At 44.0% G+C, this 19,686-nt stretch overlaps 1 protein-coding gene and 1 long non-coding RNA gene across 4 annotated transcripts in view; one reads left to right on the plus strand and one right to left on the minus strand.

The window, feature by feature from the left end:
- The window catches only part of LOC131383081 (uncharacterized), a 37,504-nt gene extending 34,814 nt beyond the window's left edge, over positions 1 to 2,690 (minus strand). For 2 of the 3 annotated variants that reach the window (XR_009212826.1, XR_009212827.1), the window contains exon 1: positions 2,651 to 2,690. This is a non-coding gene — a long non-coding RNA (uncharacterized LOC131383081). Of the gene's footprint in view, positions 1 to 215; positions 407 to 2,650 lie in introns of those variants that run through there. The other variant, XR_009212828.1, reaches the window with a different exon arrangement.
- LRMDA (leucine rich melanocyte differentiation associated) overlaps positions 1 to 19,686 on the plus strand; it is a 767,717-nt gene that overhangs the window by 91,597 nt on the left and 656,434 nt on the right. The window lies entirely within an intron of this gene.

Genomic DNA, 19,686 nt, shown 5'->3' on the forward strand with positions numbered 1-19,686 from the left:
CAGGGAGTGATTTAGAACAATAGGCTGGAAGGGAGAAAAGGCTGGAGATGGGGACAGTAGTGGAAGCCAGTGTAGAAATTCAGAAGAGAGAGACAGAAAGAGAAGGAGAGAGGCCCTCGCGGGAGCTATCTTAAGGTAGATGCAGGCATAAGAAAAAAATCGAAAGAAAAATATCCCAATAACAAACACAAAACCCCGACAAACACACAGAGTACCTGGTAGACTTCTGCGTAAGAGCTTATGGAGTCCCAGGTCCTAGTCTAGAACTTTCTATTCATGGGCCTGATATATAGCACAGGGATCTGCATTTTGATAATCTCCCAGGGGCTTCTGGTGCAGGACACTAGAGCACTTGAAGTTCTCCCTTGGTTCTGACCTTCAGCAAAAGTAACTCCTCCCTTCATGTCCTTTTCTACGTGACTTTCCCAAGGGGCCTCATGACATAACAAGATTCAATAACTACGATTGAGTGCTTCCTTCGTGTTTGGCATTTTGCGAAGCACTTTAACACCAGACCTTTTCATGAGTGCCTCAGTGCTTCTCAGACTTTAAAGTGCATCATAATCAGCTGTGCCCCGCCCCCCCCCCACCCACCCAGGATTTCTCATTCGGGAGGTCTGGGGCAGAGTGTGAAAATTTGCTTTTCTAACAAGTTCCTAGAGAGCTGCTGCTGGCCCACCAGCCACATTTTAGAACCCCTGCTGTCCACCACTCATAGGAGGGGCAGGGATTGTTGTCTGTATTATGGCTCAGGAAACCAGAGACTTGGCTAGGATAAGTAATTTTCCCAGAGTGGTAGAGTTGCAGCTCGAACCTGTCTGCCTGAATCTCCAGTTCATATTCTTCACCACAGTCTCAGCCTTTCATGATGCATGACCAGGATTGGTGGAACTCATTCTCTGCTGGGCTTACGTCCCCTTTCCTTAATGAGATAAACTGACTTTGTTACTGCTTTCTTGAAATCTTCCTGGAATCCTGTGCCATGAGTTGGCCTCATCTGTGGGCAGTCTGCCTTCCAGCAGTGATTTAAGCATCCTCCAAAGCGTCTTCCCGAACTGAAATACCAGAGCTGACATAGTCTCTCAATTCCCACCAATACAGTTACCCTTTTAGTTAAGGCTCTGTCTCCAGATTGTTTCTTAGATTGCGTGTGAGCTGCTGGGTGGCATGGATCACACTGCATTTGTGTTTGTAGCTCCACATCTAATGCAGTGCTGGACTCATTCTAAATGGGCAGTAAATTGAGTAGATACATGAGTGAATGAAATATGTTACTTGTAGGGTATAATAATTAGACCTATTAACCTAGTCTAACAGGCAAACTAGCTTAGAGGATAATAGGATGGGTACATTTTGAACACCTGGAGGTAGTTAGTATAAAAATGTGCCACCTTCCTTAGTAAAAGCAAAACTCAGAACCTTCCACAGACAGTGAGACTCTCTTGAAGGGGAGGGGCTGATGGGACTCCTGCCCCAATTTTCCTATGATCATTGCTAATCACATTGGTCCCAGGGATAAGCTGTTTTCCTACTCTATCCTTAGCACAAATGAAGCAGACTGGAACCTTTCTCGGGGATGACACAGGGATGTCAAGATGCAATCAGAGGGTTTCCCTTATCCCCCTCACAGAGCGTGCAACAGGGATGTGGCTCGCTTCTTTGATGCCCTGCTGCTGAAACCCCTTGGGGAAGCATGCAGACGGGCAGGTCATGAAGAGTGTTTTTGGACTTCGACCCCACAGCAGGGTCTAGGGTTGAATGTTTACAGCTCTTGAAACCCCAGTGGCGTATGTTACAGTGTATTCTTTCAGTTTTGCTGTCTGCAGGTGGCTTGTGTTAATCAGCTCAATTAGACCCTCTGGCTTATCCCAAGGACAGAGGGCTTTTTGCATCCCATGTTCTTGCCCTAGGGTACTGGAAAAATCAGATTACATGTGGGATTGGAGGATGGGTGCAAGGTTTTATTGAGTGGTGGAAGTAGCTCTCAGTGAGGTGAATGGGGAGCCAGAAGTTGGGGGATGGAGTGGGAAGATGGTCTTCCCCTGGGGTAGGGCCACCCAACAGCTGGACTCTCCTCAGACCGTCACTGACTGCCCCCAACTGAATTCTGCGTCATCCCCTCAAAGGCCTGGTGGTGTCTGCTGGTGTCTGTTGGTGCGCTCTTCTGCTCCCCTTGATGTCTAGCTGATTGTGTCTGTGCCTGCTAGGGTCTTGGGTTTTTATGAGCACAGGATTGGGGGCATGGTGGGCCAGAGTGGTCTTGGAAAATGCAATATTTGGGTGCAAAAACAGGAGTGCCTGTTCTCACTTAGATCCATGGGTACAAGCCCAAGGGTGAAGCCCTTGCCAGGGACCCCACCCTTCTCTACCCAGCACTTCCCTGCCCCATCCTGTATCAAAGATGGTACCAGGAGTTTAGTCTGGCTGGCTTCCAGGGCCCCAGGTGTTCTCCTGCTGACTTGACCAGCCACCTCTCAGAGCCACCTCTCAGAGACGACAGTCGTCTCTGTCTCAGGTCATCTGGGCCCTTGCTTAGTGGTTCCTGCTTCTATGCAATGGGTGCGTTCCTTAATTCACAGCTCCAGGAGCACCCTCCTAGATGCTTGGCCCCTTCCAAATTGAGGCCAAAGGAGACGTTTCTTTCACTTACCTAGGTCTGCTGTCTTGGACATTGCTTCTCATCCAGAGACACATCTGTTCCCCAGGTGACTCTGACAGACATAGCCTTACTCTTCAACCGATCTCACAATCCCCTGCCCACCATCACAATATCCTAATGCAGTAGCGGTGACAGTCTTATAACTTGAGTGATGCAGGGTGGTGGTGGCGTGAGGAGTGGGCTGGCATTTTCTCACGAGGGGCAGCGAGGCCCAGAGTGTAAGGACCACAGGGGTGAAGCAGGAGAAGGAACGGACCTCCCGAACACTCAATTGGCTGCTGCAGAATTTTGCTTCCATTAGCCCTGCATACCTGTGCCCTTAGAAACTCTCTCTTCCCACCACCAGGTTCCTACCACACAATTAGAGTAGACATTCTTTAATTACCAACTGCCTTGAGCCCTGGGACCTGCATCAGCAGTCTGGCATTAGCGATGGTCATTTACCACCTCAGATTCTAAATAACATGGTTTGTGCTGATGGAAAATGCCGGCCAGTTCCCTATAGATGTCACTGCTTGTTGTTGCACTGATGTATACATGTGTATTTCTAGTAGAATATACGGTCTGGGGGAAGGGAAGAGACTGGGACGAGGCTGAGGGCAAGTGGCCTCTCATCCTTTGTTGGTAGTTTTCACACCAGGATTTGGGGGTTGGGTTCCTTGGGGTCCTATGAAAAGCCATTGAGGTTGGGAATTTTGCAGGGAGGCGTTTTATTTACCTTTCCCCTGCTTGGTGATTCTCAGCTCTGAATGTACCTTTCTGTATCCACATACCTTGTGGATTTACTTTTTCCACTTCTTGAAATGATGCAAAATGCCTGGGTTATGACTAACGTGGGACTTTATTTTCTATATTTCCTTTACTGAGTATCAGAAGGTTATTTGAACTCACAACTTGTTTGCCATTCATGCTTATAATTTCCTGGTATGATTAGCTTCTTCTACACATGTGATCCTTAAGAGGAAAATAAAATTTCCATGATGTTAGCAATATTCTTGTGGATTTATGCAGTAGGTATAATATTTAAGCTAATTTTGTAATGTTTAAAAAAATCATTGCTGTTTGTCAGCCTGATTCCTTTGTTTGCATGTCATCAGTGTCCAATGAGTAGTATGTGTTTCTTCCAGTCATTGTTAAAACCCAATGTATGGAAACAGTGTTTATACCAGCAGCTGTTACAAATCTGGGGCTATGGATTAATGTCAGTTTCTGAATGTAGAGTGCTTTAGTTAATTCCACCCAAGGACAGATGATATCATCTAGGAAGAAGGAATATATTAGAAACTGTCAGCCAGAAGGTAGTAAAAGGAGGTGATATGTTATAAGGAGTACTAAAAGGTCATTCAAAGAAGAGATATTGCTAATAACTCAATTAAAATTTTCACGCTAACATTTTACAAATTTCTGTGTAAGCCCTAAAACATTTTCAAAGCTAGCTAAATTCATACCATAGATTGGAAAAATGGGGGTCAAACAGGATTCACATAATTCCTTTGTGAGATGAACAAATTGGGATAATCTCCTTTTCCAGGAAGTTCTGGTGAGCTAATTCATTGAAACGCCCTTGATATCTAGGTGAGAGGGTGGGATTCTGTAAGTACACCCTTTCACTGGGGATTTTCCTTTTTCTCTGCTACACTTTGGGGCAGGGCAATCCACCCATTTGGTCCTTGACTCTCAGGAAACCAGTATTTGCTAAGCTGGTGCATCACTGCAGTTATGCTCTGTATTTTGCTGCCTGGAAAACAAAAGGATCCATGTTCTTCCTGCAAGCCAAGAGGCACAACAAAAAGTGGAGATAAAGGCCGTTAGTGGAGCCTGTACTTGGTGTAGGAGTACTTCCAGACTGTATGATGGAATAGGGCCACCATGCTGCACAGTTGGGCAGCCAGGACAGGAAATGCAGGAACGGCAGGTTCATGAGAAGTCATCTGACCATCTGCCTACTCTCCCGTTTGGGAGGAGTGATCCTTTCTTGAAGATGTTCTTACCTGGAGTCCACCTGGCTTCTCTTAGTAGCTCTTTCTAGTGTTCAGTCACTGTTAAGGTTCACTCAGTTCTTCTCCTGTCCAGTGAATATAAGCAGATTTCTCTTCTTGCTATTTTTTCCCATAGTCATGGAGAGGAAGTGGTCAGTATGTATGGATACACATACATACATATTTATGTGTAGCTGCCTCCGGTGTGCTGGTGCTACAGATTTGATGGTAAGGAAAAGTAAAGGTGGCTGCTGCCCTCCTGGAGCTCACCATCTAGCAGAGGTGAAGGTCATTAATTATAAAATCACTCAGACGTAAAATCACAACAGGGATAATGAGGCAGGAGAATAAGGTCTGGAGGCAGGGAACCTAACGCCGATTCACTCTGACTTCCTAGAACTAAATCAAAAGGAAAACCCCAACTTTCCACAGTAAATAACAAAAGGACCAGAGGCTACTCCCTTTGCAAATCCCTCCCCGCCGCTACCCCTACTTTTCTCCGTGGCAGATGGAAAATTGAAAGTACCTCTGATTGATGGCTTTTTGCAACCAATCAGACATTTGCGTAGGAGTGTAACTTTGTAACTTCACTTTAGCCTCTGATTGGTTGCTTTCTGCAACCAGTGAGACTGATTGCAGGCCACCACTTCATTTGCGTGGGGTGAACACCAAGTGGCCAATGAGAAACCTCTAGGAGGAATTTGGACCCCAAAAGATTCTGTAACCAGGACCCTTGAGCCTCTGCTCATCCCGCTCCCACCCTGTGGAGTGTACTTTCATTTTCAATAAATTTATGTGGAGTGTACTTTCATTTTCAATAAATTTCTGCTTGTTTGCTTCATTCTTTCCTTATCTTGTTGTGCATTTTGTCCAATTCTTTGTCCAAAATTCCAAGAACCTAGACAACTTGCAGTCAAGACCCTCTCCTGGTAACAACAGGGGCTAAGGTTTCAGAAAAAGGATATGGTGTTGTGGTGGGACCTTGTTTGACTGATGGAGATCTGGATTTTCCTGATGAAGTGATGGCTCACCTGGGAGCTGAAGGGTGCAGAGTTAACTAGAGGAAAAGAGGAGAGGGAAGAACATCACAGGCACAGGGAACAGCAAGTGCAAAGCCTCTTGACTGGAGGGAGTTTGATGATTATGAGGAGGAACTGAAAAGAGGCCTGAGTGGGTGTTGAAGGAAGATAGGGGCAAAACAACCTGGGGAGGCGAGCAGGGTCAGTTAATGGAAGGCCTCACAGGTGGTGGCCAGGAGTTTTATTTTTTTTTAAATGTGAAATAATTATGGAGGTTGTATTCACGGCAAGCCAAACTCAAACTTCTTCTTCTCACTGTAATATAATCATAGTTCCTTTCCTCTTCAATTCTGGGGACCTATATTGAAACTTTCAGCTGAGGATTTCAAACTGAATTTCTTTGTTTTTTGAAATTCCTTCTGCAAAGGTGTTTGGCATAGAAATGAGAACAGCAGCTATAGAGCACCTAAAATTTTCTATGGGTATCTCAAGATGGAGTGTCTTAAGAGTCAGAAATTGTGACATGCATGAAAAGATAAAGATATATGTCTTTTCTATGTAGCATGTACACAGGAGGCACTTAATAAATGCTTGCTGATGAATCAGAGGTGACATCCAGCTCTCAGGGATGCAAAACATTTTCTGTTTTCCAGCTATCTGAATGTTGCTAACAGAGGGCCTGGGGAGGAGGGATGGGCACGACTGCATCTGCTCCTCTGTCCTGTGTGCGTGCTTGGCCACCTGATGCCAACTCCATGATGGCACATTTGTCTTATTAAGTGTAAGCCAATTCCTCTCCCCCTTCCAGGGCCCTCCTGATGGTGGCTGTGGAGGACAGGGATATGTGGTGAAAGCCCAGTTATTATGGTCTGTAAAGGGAGGTGGTGGCTGCTGGGGAATGATCAAATGAAGATAAATGCATTGTTAAGTTTTTATGGACCAAGGCCGCACTTTCATTAAGCGTAATTTACATAACATAACTGATGCTCAAGGCCAAACAGTCCTTGTGCCCCAATGACAGTCCCTGACAACCCATGGACCGAGGCCTCGTGCACAATCCCCCAGGTCAGGAAGCCTCTTCCTTCTCCTTGCTAGCTCAGCACGCTGGTTGCTCCAGTGCTCTCATTTTGACCTCTCAAGCCAAATGCTGATGACATCAAAGCTACCCATTCTACTACTGATTAGCAGTAAAACCATCAGGCACTCTCTGGGCAGAGTTCAGGCGCTATATTCCTTCCTCTTTTCCCACAGGGGTTGGCTTCCTGGTCTGAACCTTCCATAAGCCCTGGCTGGGAATTTTCCTCACTGTGACCTTGTGAGCAGTCCCTGGTTACCCCCAAGGATTGTGCCAAGCAGGCTCTGGGTTAACATCTTGGAGAGTACGGAGTAGGCTGATAATCAGCCTATGCTCAAGAGCACACCCAAGAGGTGAGGATTTCTGATGGCATCCCTGGGGTGCTCAGCAGTGGCCTTTGTCTGCACCCATCTTCATTACATGTTAATACCACCAGAGACACTTTGAGGTCAGGCTTTTCACCTTGCATGGCAAAGCAATTATCATTTCCTTTCATTGCAGGGGTGGGTCTTGGTTATCACATGATGGATGCTGGTAATCAGAACTTTCTGCCCATTGGTCTTCAGGCCATACTTTTGTGTTGACATTTACAAGGTATGTGTCAGGCAGAGCTGAGGTACCCAGTGAGGGAATGAAAGGAGGAGGGGGGAGAGGATCATTATATTCAGTTTAATGATGACAATTTCCCTACATTTACAACTTCCAGAAGTAAGAGACAATAGATACGTGTCTTCTGCTTGAATGTATAGTGAAGGAGATGACATGAGGAGATTCTGTTAGTGGGAATGGTGATATATTACCTTAATGATTTCATTGCTTGCCAAATAAAAGAAAAATTCTCGCTGTAGTGCAAAGCCCTGTCCTCATCAAGCTATTCATTGTGAGGCGTTTGTTGTTAAATTGGAGGCATAAGGAGGGACTTTGACCTTCCGTAAGCTGCTTTTGGATTTTTGTTTTTTTCTTGGCTAAATTGATGGTCTGTTTTCTTTTTTTAGTAGATATATGTGAACATTTGTATATTGAATATTGAAGTTTGTTAATAGATTTGAAGAGCTCTTAGATTTTTTTGGCAGGTGGGTGTTGAATTAATGGAATGTTTCACAATAGAGTTCAATGAAAGCTCCCCTCCACTATTATGCTAGTGTTTGGAAGGGCAGGCGACTTGAGTGTGTGTGTGTGTGTGTGTGTGTGTGTGTGTGTGTGTAGGGGAGGGGATGTTTTCATGTGAGCTGTGGATAAATTGAACAAATTTAATTGAGGTTTAAACTTAAGTAGGATCCCATAGTCTAGGTAGGATCCAGGGGACTATATTCTCAGGGCTGCTGGAGGTTGGATCATCTGAATTATAGACAAGGAGGAGTCCAAAGTCTTAGTTCAAGGATGGCACCAAGTGACAAGTCCTGTGATCTAGTGGAAGCAGATAGAGAACTAAGAAGAAGGTCAGAAGCTAAGATGATTTGGAGCCAACTAGAATGAGATCATGGGTAGACAGCCTTGTAGGCTAGACCTAGAGACAGGAGAATTAGAGTCTTCTGGATTCCCTTATTATATGAACCTGACAGTGGCTGTTTAAAGAAGCAATGCAGGGCCTGACAGTACCTCCTTGCTTGGCTTCTGCTTACTCTGTGTAGTCTGCTTTTTCTAGTAGGTTATCCAGATTTCCAAAGTGGTGGAGTCAGGTTTGCATGGCAGAGCTTGGGAACCTAAGGGGACCATTGTGGTCATGGAAGTCATGAGCATCATTTTCCAGTTTAGAAGACTGAGGCCTAGGGAGGACAGCAGTTGGGGAGGCCCAGGGAAAAATCTAGTTTAGGAGGCCCGGGGAGGATAGCAGTTCAGGAGGCCTGGGGAGGACACCAGTTCAGGAGGCCCCAGGAGCACACAGTTCAGGAGGCCTGGGGAGAACTCCAGTTCAGGAGGCCCCGGGAGCACACAGTTCAGGAGGCCTGGGGAGAACTCCAGTTCAGGAGGCTGGGAGAGGACAGCAGTTCGGGAGGCCAGGGGAGGACAGCAGTTCGGGAGGCCTGGGAAGGACAGCAGTTCAGGAGGCCAGGGGAGGACAGCAGGCATACCCGAGGCCTCTCAGGCATTGCTGTGCTTCCTCGCCCCGCAATGCTGCCGCCACATCCTGTTGCTCTCGGTTTGTTTGATCGGAGCGGCTCTGCTGAAGCTGGGCTGTTTGCGTGCTCGGTAGGCCCCCTTCCTGAATGCGCCAGCCAGCTCTGGAGCCCGACTCAGTAAATGTTTCGGATGTGATCCTCATCAGATATATTTCTACCTACTAGTTGTGTGACTTTGGGCAAGCCACTCCACTTCTCCAGGTCTCAGCTTTTCGTCAGTAAAATGTTGCAAGGTCTCTGTGGACCCTTTCAGCTCAAGCACGACATGTTCTGTAACTAAGGAGGCCCAGTTAGAAGCTCCTGGTGTAGCTGACAATGTGAATACAGTCAATCTCAGGAACCTGTGGAAATGGAAGTGATGGCTTATACTTCGGCTCTTCACCCATCTGAAAGATCACGTAGAGGAGTTCTCTAGGCTGCAAGCTCCTTGAGGCCAGGGTCCATGTGTCATTCATTTTTACACTTCCAAAGCCATCAGGCTGTGTGGTGAATTGTGATGTTTAGTAAAGTGGGACTGACTGAATATGAAGTATTACAGAATTTCAGATGATAAGACATACTTTAACATAGACATTGCTTAAGCATAATACATGTGCCTAGGACATGCCTCCTCAAAAGTGCTCGCTGAGCTCCATTGCAGCAGGAACCACACCTGTCTTATTTACCACTAGGTCTCGAGTTCCTTGAACATGATTAGGCACACAGAAGCTATTTGGTATGTTTGTTGAATAGATGAATGAATAAAGCTATGACATGAAAGAAGCATCGTTGAACTTTCCAAGGTTATTTGGATTATTTGGTGAGAGAATATAAACCTGAAAATGAGAAGAAAGTAGGAAACTTGGTGGCAATACACCTAGTTTTGCTTTCCTTCCACCCCTAAACTGTGGCTGAAATCTCTTGTACATAACAGAAAGTGACAACCAGCAGCCCCATCTTCTAGTTGACATTGGTCTGCAGATGGTTTCTAGTGTATGACTAGGTAAGTATAGAAACAGAGCATATGCATTAGGAAAGTTTTACAGAAATTGGACACTGCATGACACCCAGGCATGTGATTGCTGGATTTGTCTTGCTGAACAGTGTATGGACCAGTTTCTATATTGCTGAAGTCACATAATGAATTGCACATGGTGTACACTGCACACCAGTCCTGTATGGTAGGACCACAAATAGGTCTATGACATATCAGGGAAGAAATTATCCTGAACCACATAACTAGAAAGAAACTAGGTGAAATCCTTGGTTTTGTAGCCTAGCAGTCATATTTTTATTAAAATATTGGTGATCTTGTTTGTCATATAAAGCTGTTTCTGACTCATCATAATCACATATTTTCTGTGTTGTTAATTCGAGAAGGACTGAACTAGCTACACCCCCTCAGTCAACCAAGTTGAGTTATAATCTGTGTGACAGTGTTTTTCTCTATTTAAAACTAGCTAGTCTTGCATGGCTATTTAACTCGCTCCTTTGGCCTCATTAGTATTATCCTATAATCAAATAAGCTAATTAAGCTGTTTCCTATCCACTGATCAGAGAATATTAAAGCTTGGAAGGTGACTCCAGCCATCCTCTGCTCCAGCTCCTTCATTTTTCAGAGCCAGTCAAGGCTCAGAGAGGTTAAGTAAAGTGTCTCAGGTCACACGGTTATTTATAAAAGAATTGGGACTAAATCGTCAGGGCCCTTCACTCCTAGGTTATTGTGCTTTTCTCCTTTATCCTGAAGTTTAATAAAATTCTTTCAGATTTTATAACATCCAGGTGTGTCTCTGTTGTGGTAAGTTCTGGGCCGCTATTTGATAGATGACCTAGAATGGACAGATTTTGCTTGCCAAATAATTATAGATGATTCTACCTTTAAGAAAACTTGGTATCTGAAATTATGAACACAAGGAACAGAAGAGGTGATTTTATATATAAGTATATATACATTTATACATAAATGTAATATTTATATATAATATATAATTTATGTAAATAATAGCAAAATAATATATGTTTATGATTGAATTTATAGAAAAATACTGGCTTTGGAGAGATGTGGTGACTGCTATTCCTTATAGTCTCAAAATGAGGATAAAGCTTTACATAAAATTATGTATTAACGGAAAAATAGGATGCAACTTAAAATATATTGGTACATGCACATTTTTAGAAATGTGGCCGGGGTGGTGGCTCACGCCTGTAATCCCAGCACTTTGGGAGGCCGAGGCGGGCGGATCACGAGGTCAGGAGATCGAGACCATCCTGGTTAAAACGGCGAAACTCCCTCTCTACTAAAAATACAAAAAATTAGCCAGGCGCGGTGGCGGGTGCCTGTAGTCTCAGCTACTCGAGAGGCTGAGGCAGGAGAATGGCGTGAACCCGGGAGGCGGAGCTTGCAGTGAGCCGAGATGGCGCCACTGCAGTCCGGCCTGGGTGAAAGAGCGAGACTCTGTCTCAAAAAAAAAAAAAAAGAAATGTATCTATAGGAGAAAAATGAGACTCTTCTATGAATTAAAATGGGGAGTGTTGATGGAGGCCTGGGTGGGTGAATTTGTTTCCCCGGAACATCATCCCTGTCTTAGCAGGCTTCAGTGTGGTCTAACTGAGGTGTTGGCAAACTTTGACTTGTAGGCCAAATCCTGCTGCTACCTTTTTTTTTGTAAATAAAGTTTTATTGGAACACAACTGCACCCATTTATATACTGTCATCTGTGGCTGTCTTTGAGCTGCAACTTCAGATTTGTGTCATTGTGACATATGCTTTATGGCCTTCAAAGTCTAAATGTTTACTATCTGGCCCTTTACAGAAAAAGCTTGGCAACCTCTGGTGTAGATGCATATCTGGTTCATATCACTGATTCTACTGCCATAAGGCAGGGGGTCTTCATTTGGAATCTCACCTAGCTGAGTTCTGATAGGGAAGGAAGAAAATGAACTTTAATCACCTTGCTCAGAAGCCTGTTTTAAAATCTAGTCACCAGCTGCTGGTTTTTAGTTTACCTATGACCTCCTGGAGATCCTGAGAGAATGAAATTAACCACCTCTGGAACAAACATTTGATCTTTTTATTTTTTCCACTTTCTTAAGAGAGTAATAAATATAGTCAATGACTCTGGATTCTATTACTATGTAAGAGCTCTTTAAAAACATCTAACCATCTGCTTAATGGCCAGTAATACGTTTCTAATGGTCACTCTTGATAAGACACTTTTAGTTCACTCCTGTAATCATTGTCCAACAGCCAAGAGGCTCCTGAAGAATATGATCAAAGGCCAGCCCCAGCCCCAGCCCTGTAGCCACAGAGGCCTGGCGACAGTACTGAAGAAAAAAAGAGAGACTTCTGAGAGCTACATGTGGAAACTCTTTTCTTTCTCTTGACGCTCTCCGCGTATGATAAGTTCGTGATCCACAATAGTGGATCTGAAAACTTCGATTTTTTTGGCATTTACATGTTCAGGTACAGTTGCAACTAGAGGTCAGTTTAATTAATATCTGTCCTTTCCTCTCAGATGACATACACTGAACTGTTGTCACTAGAAACTCCACATCAATGGTCTGGGCCCAGCAGCTGGTGACAGCTTGGCAAATTATGAGTTTCCTAGCTTAAAACAGACTAAATTGCAGACAAAACAAGCCATCAGCTGAGTAAATACTGTATCTCTGTTTAGCTTCTGTAAGAAGAAGGAGATTAGCGTGAATGTTTAGTGTTCATAATTACTAGTAGGAAGCAAATATTAGGCTTGGGCTGACTGGAGATTATTTCATTATATCCAATTAACACCCACTTGATTATTCTTAATTATTTCTGCTTGATGACAGAGGAGTAAAGATGTCATACTTCAAATGTACAAATAACATCTGGGTCATCAACATACTTGTATTTGTAATATAATATCCTGCTCATTTTGGGATGGCTAATATGGTCTTAGCAGAGGGATGGAAAATGAAATGACAAGATTTTGGTAATTACTAAGCGGGTCTTAGACAAGATGCCAAAAGTAGGTATTAGGATAAAAATAGGCCTTTTGTAGCAATCTAGTTTAGACGTGTTTTCTTTAAAAATGCCTTATTACCTTTTTGTGTAAGAATTTATTTTTTCCTCTGCCCATTGACTATAGTACAAAGATATAAATGGAAATAGCTAAGTGCAAACTTTCCAGAAAAGAGTGAGCTATATGTGTGTGTGTGTGTGTGTGTGTGTGTGTGTGTGTACATGTATGTCAAGTGGTATGAATGGGAATCCCTTCTCCAAGGGGGTTTGTGAGTTTTGAGAAACTGAGAAAAAATCAGCCTGTGTGCGAGATTCTTAATGACCTGCCTAGTAAAGAATATGAAACGTTAGCAAGTGATGTAATCTCCCAAGCATGCGTGAAGGATAAATGCAGTGAACCAGATTTTTAGGTTCAAACCTGAAATTAGAACCACCTTTAGGAACACTAGAAATCATCTTTCCTTTCGCAAGGAAAAATATGAACAGGTCCTTTCCCTTCAGCTATTGTCTTGAGTTGGAAGGAATTGCTGGTAGAGCATAGCCTTGCTTTTTGGAGTAGAGATTATTAGAGTGTTAGGTTTCCCCTCCTTGCTTTCTTCTGGTGTTAGGGTATTGCACTGTCAGTAACATTGCAATGGATTATTATATTTTTTTCCAGGATCAAACTTAGGTATTAAATCATGCTTAAAGAGGGAGGTAACTGAGCAGCAAGAATGGTGAGATTGGGCGATTGTGCAATTGTGCCAGCACATGCCTAGAACTGGCAACTTACTAAAGATCAGAGCTGAACTTGGAGAGGTGGCATGTGGGTACCAAACAAATCCAGTTGTAGCTCTTGAAGTCACTCAGCAGTTAGTTATTGAGGACTTGCTTGTGCAGAGCATCAAACCAGGCACATGATGGGGGTGGAATGGCCCAAGCCCTCCCCAGCTGGAGAGACAAGACCTTTCTATGATATGGTTATGTTTAATTAATTACTAAATTGCATGGTTCAAACTAAGGGCTATAGAGGTTTGGCCAAGAGGGCTGGGCTGATCAAAGAAGAATAAGCCTCTAAGACTGGCACCTGAAGGGTAGGTGGGTTTTAGCTAGTTGGAAGATGTTCTGGCTATTGGTGCTGTAAAGGATGGTGGAAGAAAAGCCTGTTCCATGTAAGCAGAAACATGGCCCCCTTGTCCTCTGATGCAACCCAGCCCAGGCCCAAGGACTGGCGACCTCAGTAGTCCTCACTGTAAGCAGACGCAAAGCTCACATCTTGAGATGGAAGGGACATTGCAAAAGGAGAGGGCCCCAAGGAGATGGTGTTAATGAGGATTCCCTGGTATCTATTTCCATTATGAAGGAAGAGACATTGGGCAATCTGTCAAAGTCAAAAATTCATAAGTATATTTAAAGATTTAAGCCTGAAATGGAATATCGTAGGCAGTCATTTGAATTCTCTCTATATATATGTGGTGGCTGATATTTAAAAGGCACACAACACATTAAAAAATTACTTTGGGAATATCATACCCTTCCCTGAATAATAAAGAGGTAATATCAGGGAACAGAGCAGTGTCAGGATGTAATCAGTTCCCACCTGACAAATGATGGCCAGGGCCAGGGTTACTCATCTTTGCTGGTGATATGAGAAGCTGATCCAGGGTTCTCAGAGTTGGACAGAAGGGGTTGTTTGGCAGGTGGTGTGAGGGTCCTGAAGTTGGCTGGATCTTGGTAGTTTTGTTCATTTTGTAGGTGTATATGTATGGGGGTCATGATGATAGTGAGGAGGACCTGTACCATGCTTTACAAAATGCAACAAGATTGACTTGGTACACAGAGGTGGAAGCGTGGATGCCAGCTGGCCATGGTATAGAGCTAGTGTAGTGTTGTGTCATGTCATGTTGCATTGTGGCATGCTTGGCCCACCTGAGAAAACTGCCAAGAAGCTGTTGAAAGTTTCTTGGCCTATGGCTGGGTGTGGTGGTTCATGCCTATAATTCCAGCACTTTTGGGAGGCTGAGGCAGGCAGATTACTTGACATCAGGAGTTCAAGACCAGCCTAGCCAACATGGTGAAACCCATCTCTACTAAAAATACAAAAATTAGTTGGCCATGGTGGCATATGCCTGTAATCCCAGCTACTCGGGAGGCTGAGGCAGGAGAATTGCCTTGAACTGGGGAGGCAGAGGTTGCAGTGAGCCAAGATCGCACCACCACACTCTAGCCTGGGCGACAGAGCTAGACTCAGTCTCACAAAAAAAAAAAAAAAAAAAAAAAGTTTCCTGGCCGTATTGTGTTGTGTAGCGTAGTGGCTAGCCCACCTGAGAAAACTGCCAGGAAGCTGTTGAGAGGTTCCCGCCCTTCCCTGTAGGAAGAAACAAGAATGGAAGATTTGGCTTAATTACTGCAGACATGTGTCTTATAGCCCCTTGCTACCACAAGTGTAGTACATAGACCTGCAGCATTGGCATTTTCTAGGGGTTTGGTAGAAATTCCGGTTGTTGGGTCCCATCCCAGTCCTGCTGAATCAGAATCAGCATTTTCAGAGGAGACCTGAGGGAGGGGAGCAGAGGAGCCATCTTGATGTCTGTGGAGGTAACAGCACACACAAAGCCTTGAGGCAGAAGCTTGCTGGTGACTTTGCAATAGGGTGAGAAGATCATTGTGGTGAGATGGGGAAGCAAGGTGCTACTTCAAAGGCTGGGTCATGGGTGGCCTCAAAGGCTCTGTTCAGGACTTTGGGTTTTATTCTACATTAGAGGGGAAGCCATTGGAAGGCTTTGACATAATTTGACTTGAGTTTAGACTCCTACTGATCACTCTGGTTGGTGGATCAGAGTGTGACTGCCATGTGGGTGGTGGGACATGGTCACATTCTGGATGTTTTAGAAGAAAGAGTTGAAAGGATTGGCTGACTGGAAATACCATGTAAGAGACAGAGATGAACAACAGGAAGAGTGGAGGTGCCATTTACTGGCAAGGAGGGGCAGATTTGGGGCTGAGAATTAGGTTCTGGACATATTAAACTGGAGATGCTCATCAGCCATCCAAATGGAGATGTCAAAAAGGTAACTGAATTGGGAGGACGCCTGTGGGGAGGGGTCAGGACTGGAGCTAGAAACTTGGGAGTTTCTGGCAGTATGTAGGTGATATTTAAAGTCATCAGGTGAAAGAGATCACTTTATTCCGTACCAGATACATGTAGGGAATTAGTGTGACAGTGATGATCAATGGGTTTTGGTGATCATGGTGGTATTGCTGAAACTTAATCAGCTCTAATGTCCTCTGATTCCATATAGTGCACTTGCTCGTTATATTCCCTGTCTATTCTCATTTTGAATATATTTTAATATTCATCAATTGCAGCAAAAGGAGGAAAATATGTTATTAACTGAACCCTTCGGCTTCTGCCTGTCTATGCCAACTCCAGTGCACACTAGGGAAACCCGGACTCCACACTGACTGGGATGTCCCTGTCACCTTGAATTGGCTTAGCCCAGGGAGCTCTGGGTGGCAGGGCCCTGAAATCCTGGCCTATTGCACCACAAAGCAGGATGGATGAGACATTCCAACTCATTACTTACAGGTGTTCTTTAAGGGAGTGCTTAGGAAGTTTTACTCAATTTAACTTAAGACATAAGTAATACCATTCCCAATTCAGGGCAATGGCTTAGAACCTGACTCAATGTCCTTTTTACTAAGTAATTATCCAGATTTCCTTGCTAAATGTTATTTTATATATTACGTTTAATAGCCTCTTTCTTTTGGCTATGGAAGGATGGTAATAGCAGCCAATAATGTATCACATACTCATCTCAAAGTTCTGCCTCTAGCACCTGTGGCTGGAGTAGAGGGAAGCTTGTGGTCAGGCCTCAGACGAATTCCATGGCCCTACTCACTGGTCCTGGGTTGGTTCACTTCTCAGGGGCTTAAGGAATCACAGATGACTTTTTAACCTTTAAAACATTCCTCATTTTTAAAGATTTGGGTAAGCCTATGGAGCTCATCTGGCCAAACTGCTCCTTTGCCTCAATTCAGAGCCCCCATGGGACAACTGTGGGTAATAGCCCTAGTAGAGAGGAACTGAGCAGCATAGACTTTTGGGCAATGGTTAGATGTCATAAATGCCTGAGAAAAATTAAGCCACCACTGCATCTCAAGATAGCCAATTCCTTTTAGTACGCTGAGGCTGGCTCTCAGTAAAGTTTCACTGGGTTGGACTCGTGTGATAGGAATTAGGTTACTGTGTTGTTTGTACAGCATGTGTTTGATAGCATGCACATTGGCTTCTTAGTGACGACCCAGTGATGCAAACAGTCTTCTAGTAGCTACTGGACACCTACTGTTTGTCAGGTGACCCCCTAAAGAGTTACTGAGGGCTCAGTGGGTGCTAGGCATATAGATGACACCAAAATTTTTGTCATTGATCTCCATCTGCCCTGAAATTATGTTCTCCAGAGAGTCAAGGCTAAAACCCACGTCAAAAATATGTATGAAAACCTAAGAGAGCAGGGAATGACATTGGCCATTGTATTTATAAACAGGTTAGACATATTTCCTGCCCTCAGAGACTTTCCAGTCTAGAAGGCAAGCAGAGTATATTTGCATGAAATGCCAAATAACAGAATAATGCTTAGTATTAGTTTGAAAGCAGAAGTGGCAGAGCTTCCAGGAATCCTGAGGATGTGTGAACCTTTTGGCTGCATCTCAGAATCGCCTGGTGAACTGTTGAAAACTGAGATGCCTGTGCCCAGCCCCAGACTCATTGGGCATCTGTGTGTTGAAAAGTTCCCTGGGCCGGGCATGGTGTCTCACACCTGTAATCCCAGCACTTTGGGAGGCTGAGGCAGATGGATCTTGAGGTCAGGAGTTCAAGACCAGCCTGGCCAAGATGGGGAAACCCCATCTCTACTAAAAATACAAAAATTAGCTGGGCATGGTGGCATGTACCTGTAATCCAAGCTACTCAGGAGGCTGAGGCAGAGAGTTGCTTGAACCTGGGAGGTGGAGGTTGCAGCCAGCTGAGATCACGCCACTGCACTCCAGCCTGGGCGACAGACTGACTCCGTCTCACACACACACAAAAAAAAAAATAAAAAAGAAAGAAAGAAAGAAAGAGAAGTTCTCTGGGTGATTCTTTGTTTTTTTCCTTTTTAGAACCTGATAATACTTGCTTTTTTAATTTTGTTTTTTATTTTTCCATAAGTTATTGGGGGTACAGGTGGTATTTAGTTATATGAGTCAGTTCTTTAGTGGTGATTTGTGAGATTTTGGTGTACCCATCACCTGAGCAGTAGACACTGCACCCTATTTGTAGTCTTTTATCCTTCGTCCCCCTCCCACTCTTCCCCCCAAGTCCCCAAAGTCCATTGTATCATTCTTATGCCTTTGCGTCATCATAGCTTAGCTCCCACATATCAGTGAGAACATATGATGTCTGGTTTTCAATTCCTGAGTTGCTTCACTTAGAATAATAGTCTCCAATCTCTTCCAGGTTGCTGCAAATGCCGTTAATTCATTCCTTTTTATGGCTGAGTAGTATTCCACTGTATACATATACCACAGTTTCTTTATTCACTTGTTGATTGATGGGCATTTGGGTTAGTTCCACGATTTTGCAATTGCGAATTGTGCTGCTATAAACATGCGTGTGCAAGTATCACTTTCATATAATGACTTCTTTTCCTCTGGGTAGACACCCAATAGTGGGAGAACTAAAAGTAGATCTACCCCCAGTGATTCTGATACATAATGAAGCTCAAGAACCACTGCTTTGGAAGGATAGTTGGCGTGTGGGTGCATGTATGGAGATGGGCATTGTAGCCTGGCATGAGAAAGATGTGAGAATGCCATAAGATGGGGAGCAATGCAAGACTGCTTGGTACAGTGCCCCTTTGCTGACTACACACCAAGGACAACCAGAAGATCCAAGCATTTCAGAGGCAAGAGGCAATGAAGAGGAGAAAACCACAATTAAAAGAAAAAACAACTTTTAGATCATCAGTAAACAACTGAGTGTGCTAAGTACTAGTCTAAGTGTTTTGTACTTACATAATCATCATCATCAACCCACAAGTTAGGTAATACTGTTTTCCTTACTTGCAGATGAGAAACTGGTTAAGTAAATTACCCCAAATCATGTGGTTTCCTGGCCTGGAGGGTAGGATTTGTTTGGATGAAAAGTGGAAATCCAGTGGGAAAGGGACAGCTTTCAGAAGAACTTGAAGTCCTGGAGAAGAGATTGAATTTTATCCTGAAAGCCACAGGGAAATCCTGTGGTTACCACCATCCTTTATGTGATCTTACTCTCAATAGTGAGTGTTCGGACTTTATTCATTGGATGATGGGCAGCTTTTGAGCCAACAAGCAACATGGGGAAAGTGGTGTTTTAAGGTGAATCTGTCGGGTGCTGTGTAGATTCAAGTGGAGGGTACCTAGAAACAGATTAGCTAAAACTAAAACCGTTTCCTAAAACACCACAAACAACAAAAGCGAATGTTGATTGAGCCCTCACTATATGCCATGTGCTGTCCTTTACATCTATCATCTTCACAAAAACCCTATGAAGTACATACTCATCATGTACCCATTTTACAGGTTAGGAAACGAAGGTACGGAGAAGTAACTTCCTGAAGGTCACACAGCTGGCTGGTGTCCAAGTCAGGATTCAAATTGGATTGCTTGATTCCAGAATCTAGGTTACTGCCTACTCTGTTATAGGCTCTTATAACTCCTAGGACTTTGGCAGTGATAAGTGGAAGTGGAAATAGAGATACATGACATAAAGAGTAAATGTCAGGTGTTACATGATGCTGGAATAGTGTGAGCATGCTTAGGAAATCCCCAGCAGGGAAGAGTTCCTTGCACAAAGAAATT

This window comes from Hylobates moloch, unplaced genomic scaffold, assembly GCF_009828535.3.
Source record: "Hylobates moloch isolate HMO894 unplaced genomic scaffold, HMol_V3 SCAFFOLD_3, whole genome shotgun sequence".
Taxonomy (NCBI): domain Eukaryota; kingdom Metazoa; phylum Chordata; class Mammalia; order Primates; family Hylobatidae; genus Hylobates; species Hylobates moloch.